This window comes from Ambystoma mexicanum, chromosome 14, assembly GCF_040938575.1.
Source record: "Ambystoma mexicanum isolate Mex_15411 chromosome 14, UKY_AmexF1_1, whole genome shotgun sequence".
Classification (NCBI taxonomy): domain Eukaryota; kingdom Metazoa; phylum Chordata; class Amphibia; order Caudata; family Ambystomatidae; genus Ambystoma; species Ambystoma mexicanum.
This window is the reverse complement of record NC_090940.1, coordinates 653,496,074-653,509,013: the sequence shown is the minus strand read 5'-3', so window position 1 is coordinate 653,509,013 and position 12,940 is coordinate 653,496,074. Positions and strand designations below refer to the sequence as shown.

Below are 12,940 nucleotides of genomic sequence, written 5' to 3'. Positions count from 1 at the left end.
AGATGTATGGACATCCTAAAAGAATCTAGGAAGCCTAACACGAGGCACTTCTACTTTGACAAATGGAAAAGATTTGTTATCTGGTGCCAGAATAAGCAAATCAACCCAGTTGATTGCACTCCTTCCACAGTTGTCACATACATGCTCCACCTGCTGGATGCAGGGTTGGTATTTAATTCACTGAAGGTACACCTGGCAGCTCTGTCAGCATACACCACCTCCCATTAGAAGGTGTCTGTTAAGTTGGGCTTCACGTAACTTAGTTGTACCTTTGTTTCCGGATGGCGTCCGTGCTGGGGAAGCCAGGCTGGATGATCAGGAATCTGGTGGTAGAGAAGATGACACAAGGGAGCAGCCTCAACCCAGTCCTGATGGTACAGGAATGGATGGGGCTACCCCCTGACGCCACAGACCTCTTCCCCAAGGATTTGTGAAATTGATGACCAGTTCAGGGGAAGCAGCGCCCAATTGAAGACTGAAGAGGTAGTCCTCAGAGACTAGAAGTGAAGCAGTTGAGTAACAGTCCCAATGGAAGTTCCAGAAAAACAGGCAACAGGACTCAAAAGTGGCTGATGTGAACTGAATGGCTTGCAATCCGGGAAGGAAACCAGGAAGGGCTGCACTGTGGACACAAGTGATCATGCCCACGGCTAAAGTCAGGAGAAACAAGTACCAGTGAAGGAGAGACTGGCAAAACTGGTACCCAGGCAGTGGCAGTGAGAACGGGAACCCAGGGGAGAACCCAGGAGAGGGAGAGCCAGGGAAACAAGAGCCCCGGGGAACGGGAGCCAAGAGGGTGGGAGTCCTCCCACAAGGTAGCGGGAGCCAGAGAAGGAAGTCCAGGAAACCCAGACCCGAGAACCAGGAAACAGGGAAGTTAGAAGCAGGATCAGGATCCAAGGCCAAGCGGGAGCAGGCAGAAGGCGATAAACGGCGGCGAGCCAGGAACGTTAAGACGCGACTCGCTCCTGCACTCGACTGCTATTTACAGCCACAGCATGAAGCCGAGGCTTGTAACGCGGGCCGGCCCACGCATGCACCGCGGGCCTGCTGGGGCGAGAACGAGGCCTGACACGCAAGCCGTCGGTCGCCTCGATCCGCGGCGCACGCACACGCCCGCGAGCGAAAACCAGGCTGCTGACTCGGACGTCGGGAGACCGCTCTCCCGGCGAACCGGTACCTTGAGTAGAGCTGCCAAGGCGAAGGACGTCCCGCAGCCTTCCAGGTACCTGTCTTAACAGCATGACCCCCCCATCCCCAGAATGACAAGGGCACCGGGTTTCCAGGGATGAAGACGGGAGAACTCCCGCACCAGACGGGGCACATGAACATTACCCACAGGCTCCCAAGTGCGATCACACGCTGGATAATCCTTCCAGTCAATCAGAAATTGCAACTTCCCCCGATGATAACTGGAATCACAGATCTCCTGGACCTCAAATTCGGGTGTACCCTCAACATCAATGGCAGCCGGACGTGAATAAGCATGTCCATAAGGGTCGGGCGATAAGCTTTCAGTAGTGAAACGTGTAATACCGGGTGAACACGCCAGGACGTAGGCAGGGCTAACCTAAAGTTCACCGGGGAAACCTGTTTCGTTATACGGAAGGGACCATGATATCTGGGAGCTAATTTCAGAGGCAGATTCCGAGTTGGCAAATTCTTGGCAGATAGCCACACCAGATCTCCCACCTGAAACAAAGGACCAGGACTCCGATGTTTATCGGCAGTCTTCTTCATACATTCTTGTGCCTGAGCCAGGGTACTAGCTGCCCGATGGTGGAGGGTCTAGATCTCGGAAATCTATTGATCTGCAGAAGGAACAGGGCTGGACTGGGGGAGAAAAAGGTAATAGTTTGGGATGAAGACCGGAAGAACAAAAGAAGGGACTGAATCCGGTTGCAGAATGAACTGAGTTTTTATAAGCCACTTCGGCCAGAGCAAGATGCGACATCCAATTAGACAGATGCATTAGTGAAGCATCATAGATACTGTTCCAGAGTCGGATTAGTCCTTTCAGTCTGCCCATTAGTCTGAGGATGGTGACCCGAACTAAGGGCTCGATGAATTCCTAAATGTTGACAAAGTTGTCTCCAGAAAGCCGAAATAAACTGAGAGCCACGATCGGATATTATCTTTTCTGGCAGCCCATGTAGACAAGATATCTTGTAGAAAGGATTGTGCCATTTGGGTAGCTGTGGGCATCTTCTCAAAGGGAATGAAGTGAGCCAATTTAGTGAAACAATCTATCACAACCATGATACAAGTGATGCCTTCGGAGGGTGGAAGTTCCACGATAAAATCAGTGGCAAGAGTATGCCACGGATATGGGGGGGGTCTTTCTGTGGGGTGCAATAAGCCCAAAGGTTTCATTCCGGGGGTCTTGACTTGGGCACAAACAGGACAGGACTCAACATAATGCTTGACCTGAGTAGCCCATCCAGGCCACCAGAACTTCCTTGCTATTACTTCCCGTGTGGATCGAATACCACGATGCCCCCCCAATCTTGGAATCATGTAAACCTTGTAACACTGCTTTACGGAGATCTTCAGTTGGTAAGTACAGTCTATTTCGGAAAAGCAGTAGGCCATTCTTTTCGCTTATTTGCGGATGTGTTAGTAAGGTAGGACGTTTAGGGTCTACTGATGTTTCCTGGGCAACTTTCTGTAGGTATGGTACCAAGGCCAGAAGGAAATGTTTTGAGGTCAACACTGGTTGATCTTTGCTTTCTTGTTTGATATCCTCTAGGGAACGAGATAATGCATTTGCCTACACATTCCTGGGGTTTGGTACATAGGTGATGTTGAAATCAAAATGTGAAAAGAAGAAAGCCCACCAAGCCTGTCGTGAAGTTCTACACTGAAGAAATCGTAGAAACTGTAGATTGCAATGGTCTGTGCGTACCTCTACTGGGAACCTGCCCCACAGAAGATGGTGACGCCATTCATCAAAGGCAGTTTTGATAGCCAGTAGTTCTTTCTCTATTATGGGATAATTCCATTCACTGGCTGAGAGTTTTCTTGAGTAATATGCCAGTGGAAATTCCATCTCAAATTCAGGATCATGTTATAGCAAAACAGCCCCTACTGCAAAGTTGGAAGCGTCGGCCTCCACTATGAACGGTCTATCTTCTCGGGGGTGGCGAAGTATTAGAGAAGTACTGAAAGCCTCCTTCAAGAGGCTGCGGCTTCTGGTCCCCACTCAAAGGTCTTCTTGATACTGGTTAAACTGGACAGGGGGGGCGGTCAACTTGGAAAAAGATGGTATGAAACGGCAGTAGAAGTTGGCGAAACCGAGGAAACGTTGAAGAGATCGCCGATCATTGGGGGTATTCCAGTTCATAATGGCAAGGACCTTTGTAGGATCCATATGTATGCCAGAGGCACTGATCACGCATCCAAGGAATTCGATATGATCTTGATGGAAAAGACACTTCTCCGGTTTAGCGTATAGATGATTCTGTTGTAATCTCCGAAGAACCTCTTTCACTTGAGTTGTGTGTTCTTTCAGGTCTTTTGAAAATACCAGAATGTCATCCAAATACACCCAGACAGAAATCCTGATTAGGTCAGCAAATATATGATCCATTAGGCGCTGAAAAGTGGAAGGGGCATTACATAAGCCAAAGGGTATAACCCGATATTCGTAATGCCCCAATGGTGTCTTGAATGCAGTTTTCCATTCATCTCCGGGTTTTATGCGCACCAAATGATAAGCCCCTCGAAGATCAAACTTTGTAAACACTCGGGCCTTGTGCAGGGATTCCATGATCGTTCGTATCAGAGGAAGTGGATATCTGTCCTTTCTGGTGATGTCGTTCAGTTGTCTATAATCGACGCATGGCTGTAGGGTAACCTCCTTGACGGAAAATAAAGGAAACCCAGCTGGAGAACTTGAAGGTGCGATATAGCCTTTCTGAAGACATTCTTGTAGATAGTCTTGTAATACCTCCTTCTCCTGGGATGTTAATGAATACACCTTGCCATCTGGTATCACTGAATCCGGTAACAGGTCAATAGTGCAATCAAACGGTCGGTGAGGAGGTAATGGTATATCCTTAGGTTCAGAAAAAACTTCTTGGAATTCGATGTACTCGGATGGTATTGAAGCAATCGAATAAAGACAAGACTTGTTGTTTCCATCGGTCTGCGTTGAGGTGGATACGGTCATGAAAGAGGGATCGCTACCACAACATTCCTTAGTGCAACGATCTGAACAGAATACCAAAGTTCGTGTCTTCCAATTAATGTTGGGATTGTGATGCAACAACCAAGGTAACCCCAAAATAATGGGATACGTGGGTGTCTTGATAACGTCCAGGGAAATCTGTTCATGATGCCCTTCGATCTGTAGGTGCAGGGTTCCAGTATGTTGACGAACTGGGCCGGAAGACAAGGGAGTCCCATCAATGACTTCCACCATCGAAACACATTTGTTTTCCAGCAAGGTGATCCCATACCTAGCCACAAAATCGACATCAATGTAATTGCCAGATGCTCTGCAATCCAACAACCCCAACAGCTCGATGGGTTCTTTACCCGGCCAGGAGACTTTGATAGACAGGGCCACAAGTACCACTAGCTGCATTGGCTGTTTTTCTTGTCTTTTCTCAGGAAGGACTGGAAGAGATGAAGGGCCTGTCGTTGCCTTCCCTACACACGACAGGCCATTTAGTTTTCCGACTTCCTGAGTGGTCGTAGAGGACAGGTACTGAGATAATGTCCGGAGGCCCCGCAATACAGGCACAACCTGAGATCGCTCTTCTCAGCATCCGATAAATGACCTCTGACGGCTCCCAATTGCATTGGTTCAGGTTCCGATTCAGTGGAGCCAGAAACCTTGGAGGGTAAAGACGAAAATCATGTTAGTGTTCTTTCCGACCAACGTCTCTCACTCCGTCTTTCAGCCAACCTGTGATCTATTCGTAGAACCTGTTCTTGGAGGGACTGTAAGGTATCTGGTTCAGGAATATGCAATAGCTTGTCCTTGTATTCCTCTCTAAGTCCCCTGCGAAACAGCATCTTCTGTGTAATCTCAGGCCATTTGAGAGTCAGCAGACAATTGTCGGAATCGACTGATGTAGGAAATGATGTCACTTGATCCCTGCTTCAAGTCCATGAGTTGGTTCTGAGCCGTCGCAGCAAGATTAGGGGATTGAAATACTTCCAAAAATGCTTTTTCAAAAGCAACAAAGTCCTCAAGAATAGGGCTCTTTGCTACCACCAAGGGTGTAGCCCAGGCTAACGCATTTCCAACTAAATTGCCCAAAATGTAGCCTATCTTGGCCTTGTCTTGGTTGAAATGCGTTGGACGACACAGGAAATGGATCCTACAATGATTACAAAATTCAGCAACTCGGCGAGGATCACCATCGAATTTCACCGGATTGCTCTGAGCCATCACGGATATGGCCGATATTGCAGAGCTGGCCCCAAGCGCCACTGATTGTCGCAAAGAAAGGTTCTCTTGGCATAGCGCTGACATCTAGGCGCGTAAGGCCCCGATTTAGTTTCTTAATTCTTCAGTGTCATCCATCTCTGAATCGGAACTGGTAGTAAGGCATCTTAATCTGTTAAGTTGGGCTTCACGTAACTTATTTGTGCCTTTGTTTCCGGATGGCATCTGTGCTGGGGAAGCCAGGCTGCATGATCAGGAATCCGGTGGTAGAGAAGATGACACAAGGGAGCAGCCTCAACCCAGACCTGATGATACAGGAATGGATGTTGCCAACCCCCGACGCCACAGACATCTTCCCCAGGGATATGTGAAGTTGATGACCAGTTCAGGGGAAGCAGCGCCCAATTGAAGACTGAAGAGGTAGTCCTTCGAGACTAGAAGTGAAGCAGTTGAGTAACAGTCCCAATGGAAGTTCCAGAAAAACAGGCAACAACAGGACTCAGAAGTGGCTGATGTGAACTGAATGGCTTGCAATCCGGGAAGGAAACCAGGAAGTGCTGCACGGTGGACACAAGTGATCAGGCCCACGGCTAAAGTCAGGAGAAACAAGTACCAGTGAAGGAGAGACTGGCAAAACTGGTACCCAAGCAGTGGCAGTGAGAACGGGAACCGAGGGGAGAACCCAGGAGAGACAGAGCCAGGGAAACAAGAGCCCCAGGGAACGGGAGCCAAGAGGGTGGGAGTCCTCCCACAAGGTAGCTGGAGCCAGAGAAGGAAGTCCAGGAAACCCAGACCCGAGAACCAGGAAACAGGGAAGGTAGAAGCAGGATCCAAGGCCAAGCGGGAGCAAGCAGGAGAAGGCGATAAACGGCGGCGAGTCAGGAACAAACCGCATTAAGACGCGACTCGCTCCTGCACTCGACCGCTATTTACAGACACAGCATGAAGTCGAGGCTTGGAACGCGGGCCGGCCCACGCATGCGCCGCGGGCCTGGTGGGGCGAGAACGATGCCTGACACGCAAGCCGTCGGTCGCCTCGATCCGCGGCGCACGCGCCAGCGAGCGAAAACGAGGCTGCCGACTCAGACATCGGGAGACCCCTCTCCCGGCGAACCGGTACCTTGAGTAGAGCTGCCAAGGCGAAGGACGTCTCGCAGCCTTCCAGGTACGTGTCTTAACAGTGTTGTGGTGGAAAGTACCAGTGGTTAAAGCCTTCATGGAAAGAGTAAAGAGACTTCACCCTCCAATTTCTAACCCACCACCAGGATGGGACCTTAATGTGGTGCCATCTAAACTCATAGGCCCCCCTTTCGAGCCCATGCATAAAAGCAGTCTCAAACACCTGACGGGTCAGTGAAATTCAGGCTCTGTCAGTGCAGGATCCTTTCTTTACAGTTCATAAAGATAAACTGGTTTTACGTACACACCCTAGGTTCTCACCTAAGTTATTTCTAAATTCCATATTAACCAGTCCATCGAGCTTCCGGCTTTCTTCCAAGACCCCCAAAGCTCGGCTGAGGTGAAACTACACACCCTAGATGTGCGTAGGGCGGTCCTATACTATGTAAACAAAACCAGACCGCTAAGGAAAACAGACCAACTGTTTGTCTCCGTAGCTACAGGCAGAGAGGGAGATTGCATCTCTAAAGGTGCCATCTCTAAGTGGATTATAAATTGTATCCAGCTGTGTTACTCTCTTTCTGAAAAAACCCTGCCTTTCACGCCAAGAGCCCACTCTGCAAGAGGCATTGGGGCCACTCTGGCTTTCATTGCAAATGTACCCCTTGACACCATTTGCAAAGCGTCTACTTGGAGCTCTATTCACACTTTTATTCAGCACTACTGCATTGACACTCATTCCAAGACATATACACAAGTGGGACAAGCGGTTCTAAGACATTTATTTGCGCATGACCCTTCTCACATCCCACCTCCTTCTTCTAACACTGCTCGCTAATCTTTGCACAGCATGTGATCTAAGCAGATTCCACAAGCCTCAGAAGGGATACATTACTCACCGTAATCATATTTCTGACGCTTGTATCTGCTTAGATCACATGCGACCCACCCTTCCTCCCATCAGAGAAGGCGCATGGATGCTTGTAGTCTTATCTTTCTATCTATCTGCTTGGATAATCTGTACTCGCGCTACTCCTCATGCTACCTCATGTCAGAAAAAATACAATCTGAGGGTCCTAGACGCGTAAGGGATCATGGCTACAGTGGATGTCACACTAGGGATAGTATTACTGGCACGCCCTGTGTCGACGCCCATTTTTCGAGTTTCGAAAAACAAACTAATACTCTGCAGCTTCCACTAGATGTCGGCCTATGCACAGCATGTGAATCTAAGCAGATACAAGCACCAGAAATATATATAAAAGAACAACAAAAAAGGCTCTCATCTCTAGGAACTGACACACAGGAGATCCGTATTCGACTCTCAGACCCAGCAATCAGTGTCTTGACGAAAGAATATGTAGAGCGCACAAGTCTGGGCAGATACAACTCTGAGAATATAACAGAATATTCATCAGTTTTGACAGCTCACAAAAAGTCTGCAAAAAAAGATGTTCAACGGCCAGTAACGACAATCCACGCCTTTAACAAACAATTGGGGGAGAAGAGGAAGCTTGTCAGAAAACTAAAGAAAAGCAAGTAAATCAGGCTTGGAAATCGACATAGCGGAATTAAATAAAGTTACAAAAAAATATCAACAGTGGCTTAGAGCGAATAAACATCAGAAATTAAGACGCCGCAGAACTGATGCTGCATACGATCTGCAGCAAGAAAACAAAGGACTTCTGGTCACTTATCAATGGGAAAATAAAGGGCGAGAACCAGCCACTGACCAATGCAGTGGGTGAATTGAGCTGGGTTAAACATGAACAACTCTACAAAGCCCCCTTGAAATCTCCATCATCCTCTTCCATTGCTAAAAAAGCAAAATGGAAAGTCCCAACGGATCAAGAAACAATCCTCAACAAAATAAAAAAACTCAATGGTTCACGCGCGGCGGGACCAGACGGCATTACAAACTTTGATCTTAAACAAAAGGCTGAAAGCTGGTCCAAGTTTGTGGGAGAAGTTTTAAAGAACTGTAATACAGCGTCAACCCCCCCCCCCCCCGTCTTGGAAAAAGGCGATAGTTGTGCCAATTTTTAAGAAAGGTGCGAGAGACAACCCAAGCAACCAGCCCATATCATTATTAGATTCGATAGGAAAACGTTTTGCTTCGTTCATCTTGGAAAGTTTCCAAGGTTCGGTAACCCTCGGCAATATGACTGACCCGTTACAAAAAGGTTTTGTAAAAAATTCAGGAACAACCGCTAACATCTTAGCCATAAGTACACTGCAAGCCAAAGTCGTTGAAGGCCATGCCAAAATCTACATGGCCTTCAGTGACCAAACAAAGGCATTCAACTGTGTTGACAGAACCCTTCTGTTGGAAAAATTAGAAAATCACAACTGCCCACCAGAAATCCTCAATCCCATCAAGGACCTGTATAGTGACACGTCGGTGTGTGTACGCCTGAACCAGAAGGGTCTACTGTCATCTTGGATTAAAATCGAGCAAGGAGTAAAGCAGGGATGCCCTCTTGCACCGGCACTTTATAACGCATACACCTCAGACTATAAAGATCTCGAGGCAAAAGTACGAACATTCCCTCCAAGATTAGGTGAAGAGAGAATATCAAGAATGCTATATGCAGATGATGATATATTGATGGACCAAACGCCGATAGGCTTACAAAGACAATTTTCTAACCTGGATTCCTACCTCCAAGCAAACCATCCACAAATGAACCAAGAGAAAACTAAAGTTATGATCCTGGGAAAAGGCACAAGTAAAACCGTGAATTTCGTAAGGAAGGTACGTGAGGAAATGCTGGAAATCATTGAGGAGTTTAAGTACCTTGGAGTCACACTGAGTAAAAGTACCAAAGAAAGCCCGATGTGTGAAACCATCTTCAAAGAATTATGCGTTTTAACAACACAGACCAGAATACTGTCGAAGAAGTACGGACGATTCTCAATAGCACCCCTGTTGACATTCTACAGGATGAAAGTCATCCCCACATTAAAGTATGGGGTGGAACCAATGCCATACATCTCACCACTCTTCTGGAAGAAAGTAGAAGGGCTGTACTGGCGCAAAGTTCTCAGTCTACCACAATCCACTCCTGTGGCGGTCATCAGGAAAGAACTAACACCCCAGTGAAACTCCATTGCAACACAGAATGAATTGATGCTCTATCGAAAGATGCTCTTGCCAAATTCATCATTGATACTCAAAGCAATAGAATAAGAAACTAGAGCAAGCACGTGTAAGATGCTCCAACGATGGGAGGAGAAAATCAACCATCGCCTTGATTGGACAGGCTGCTCCCGAGATGACCTCATTCGTAATCCAGGAAAAGTAAAGAAACGAGTGATGGAGAGATACTGGATACAAACTATAGACAAGGTCCAACTAGTAAAATCCATGAAGTACAGGCCAGACAACTCAGTCAGAATCAATGAAACAAGAGCCTATCTATTGAAGTGTCCCTCCAAGAAGCTTTGTGAAACTTTCATGCGCATCCGCCTGAATATTTTATACACAAATGAGATAACAAGTGAATACCAGCCTCTGCCGATTCTGTCACCAACCAGATGCAATGGAAACTTTAAAACACCTGCTCCTCACTTGTAGAGGGGTGGACGAGGCATGCACTCTCCATCTGGGACATTTATTTGGCAAATTCGATTTCTTAGATGAAGAGGGGAAATAGTACAATATGATGAGTGGAGAGAACACCAAATGGACCATTGCAGTGGCAGGTTTTTATGAAAGCCTCAGGCTATTGAAACACCCGCAACTGGTCAAAATAGAGTGCATAATTTGAGAAGATAAAACTCCCTCTCTTCCTCGTCCTTCTCTTGCCTCTTCAAGTAGCAGAGGTTGGCACGATTGAGATTTTCCTTTGCTTTTCTTTTAAGGACTGAAAGATGAATCCTTAGGACCAATCTTGTAAACATTATTTCTTTTTAAACAATTAAATCAAGTTAAAAAAAATAAATTAAAAAAAAAAATATATATGCCCCGAATGTAGGCAGTCCAGACTTTTTCCACAAGTGTGCTAGGCACATTCATAAGTTCCCTGGCTTTGAAATAATTTGGGTGGGTGACTTCAACCTAGCCCTAACACTAGAGTTGGACAGATCGGTCTCGCATCAGCAGCCGCTTCCGCAGGCAGCTAGGACATGGACTAATATAGCCAACTATCATGATCTCCATGACTTATGGCGTGAGGAGCACCCAACTACTAGGGAGTTCACGTTTTTTCTGGGGTCCACTGCAGCTGCTCCAGGATTGATTATATAATGGTGTCAGCTGCGGTTGCCAGGTGTGCAGATGGAGCTAGGATACTTCCGCGTACCCTTTCGGATCACCCCCTGTCCTGGTACACATTAATAATATGGTAGATCCCCAGACATTGCCCCAGTGGCGGTTTCGTGCTGTAGCACTGGAGGACGTGGCCTTTTATGCCAGAATAGAACAGGACATCCAAAAATATTTTCAAGCTAATGTGGGGTCAGGGCCCAGCCAAAGTACAATTTGGGAGGCGTTTAATGTATATGTTAGAGGGTGTTGCATATCTCGTGAAGGAGGGATACTAAGGCAATGAAGGGGTCCATGAGGAGATTGGAGGGTGTTATCAGAGACTTGGGAAGTAAGCAGAGCACCGCTGGCGGCCCAGAGATACAAGATGAGCTGAGGGTGCATCGGGAAGAATACAAGCACCTAGCGGCGACAGAGGAGAAATATCTGGGAGACCCATATTTGGCAATGAGATATGGGGAGGGGGACCACGTGAGTAGAACACTAGCGTGGGCCATCAGGAAGGAGAGGCAAGCGGCCCCAATAGCTGAAATAGGTGCAAATGAAGAGAGTGTTAGGAAAGATTTCGTAATTGTAGGGAATTTTCCTTCCATGTGGCAACCCCTAAACTTTTTGCTATTGTTTTTAACCTTGCTCTTGACTTTGCCAGAGAAGTACAGCCTTCGGCCGCACTTCTCTGGGCTTTCGCTCCTATCTTACGGGGAAACTGACATGCCCTTAAGACAGTCAGTACCGGGGAACGTGGTTTCCCGTAGTTTCTTTTATCGTGTCGCAGCTTTAGTGCAACACGACACAAGAGGGCACTGTAAGCTAAGTTACAGCTCTCTTGGGTCTCTAGCCTTCTACAGGCCCTAGATACTCTTTTAGGATGGTATTTGATCGGTGCAAGTCATTCAGGGACTCGAATGGTGGCAGCGATCGTTTTGTTTATTTTGAGCTCCTTTTGGCGTTCTGAGCACGTTTTTGCACTGAACCCAAAATGGTGGCCTGGCTCCCAAAATGGCCAGGCCGCGAGGCTCCTTTGTCTTGTCCACTGACCGTCTTGCTCCCTTCACCTTCCCCAGGTCCGGCGACCCGGGGCCTTCCTTATTTGGGCATGTACTTTCCCGCGAAACGTGGTTGCTTTCGCGGGCTTCTACATGTCGTTTGTGTGCCTCCAGGGTGTGGGCTGGGATGTCTGGTCCCAATACACATCCTGGGTGCCAGAGAGTCTAGGGTGGTGTGAATGCCTGGGACCACCGTGGTCCGTGATTGGTCCACGTATGGTATGTGTTTTGATGAGCGGATCTCCCATTGGCTCCCCTCCGTTTTGGCGCGAAGGGAACCGTGGATAAGAGGGGGCTGGAAACACCACTACCAGGTCGATCTCCTGAGTTCTCACGAACGAAGGAATACAGGAGCCAAGTATCCTGCAACTACGAGGCTGGACCGAGGAATCGCTGGTCACCCGCTGAAGGAATCCTCCTTTGCACTGCTGTCGTCCGGAGAGCCCCTGTCCTCCTTTGATCGAACCAGAAGGCCTGTACTGGTGCTTCGACCTTTGGAATAGCAGGAACAGCTATTCCCGGCATCTTCAACCATCTCCTGCCAAGTAAGCCTTCGGAAGCGTCTCTGGGCCATCCAGTTGACTGACCAGCTTACAAAGGAGTTTGGCTCTGCAACCGCCGCCAGGTTGTGTTGTATTGCGAGTCCTTGTCCCTCTCCCACGCTTCGTACGCTTGGCGTCCCCAGGTCTGAAGGGAGGAGGGTTCATTTGGCTCGAATACACACGGCCGCTCCGTTGTCCTGTGCGGCAACAAAACTGTGCTGGTTTCGTCGATTGGGACGTCTTTTTGCTCTACACGACTACGAGGCGTTCCCTGCTCTTCTGAACCTGCCAGCTGCTGAAACTATCGTGGAGAAGCCTGGGTCTGCTTGCTTCGGGGACCGGTGAGTAGTATATCTAGGATCTGGTCGCCCTCCTGCAGTCTCCCATTGCTTTTCCCTGCTGTGTAAAAACAGCACCCTTTTGCCGCGCTCGCGCTCTGCTTCTGCCCGCTGTGGAGGCTGCGCTTGAGTTGCGGAACCTGTTCTTCCTCTGCTGTGCACTAACGTGAACCGCCTGACTTCCTCCAAAGAGCTTCCCCTTGTGCCCGTCGGCACCGGCGTGGCAGGTA

The 12,940-nt window shown here is 48.2% G+C and overlaps 1 protein-coding gene across 1 annotated transcript in view; it reads right to left on the bottom strand.

Annotated features, from left to right (window-relative positions):
* TDRD9 (tudor domain containing 9) overlaps positions 1-12,940 on the bottom strand; it is a 2,559,831-nt gene that overhangs the window by 795,758 nt on the left and 1,751,133 nt on the right. The window lies entirely within an intron of this gene.